The sequence below is a fragment of the Mesitornis unicolor genome, unplaced genomic scaffold (assembly GCF_000695765.1).
Source record: "Mesitornis unicolor isolate BGI_N332 unplaced genomic scaffold, ASM69576v1 scaffold34843, whole genome shotgun sequence".
NCBI classification, from domain to species: Eukaryota; Metazoa; Chordata; class Aves; order Mesitornithiformes; family Mesitornithidae; genus Mesitornis; species Mesitornis unicolor.
In genome coordinates, this window is record NW_010175944.1 from 1974 (window position 1) to 2284 (window position 311).

A 311-nucleotide genomic window follows, 5' to 3' on the forward strand; every position below is an offset into this window, starting at 1 on the left:
TGGGCTGCAGGCGGCGGTGCAGGGGCAGCCATGCTGCCCAGGGCTGTCACTTCCCGGGCACGGGCAGCGGTGTAGGGCTGGGGTGCACCAAGGGATGGAGGGGGGGTTGTGCGCACACAGGTGTGTGTGTGCGCGGCTGGGCATGCGCCACACGTGTCCACCCACACCCATCCCCTGCTGCGAGCGCGGGGGTGTGCGCCTGTGGTTACCCTGTGGGTGTGTGCCTGTGGGTGCTCTGGGGGTGTGCAGCCGGGGGTGTGTGTGTGTGAGCATGCACGTGAGCGGTGCGGGGTGTGCCCTGCGGGGAGGAG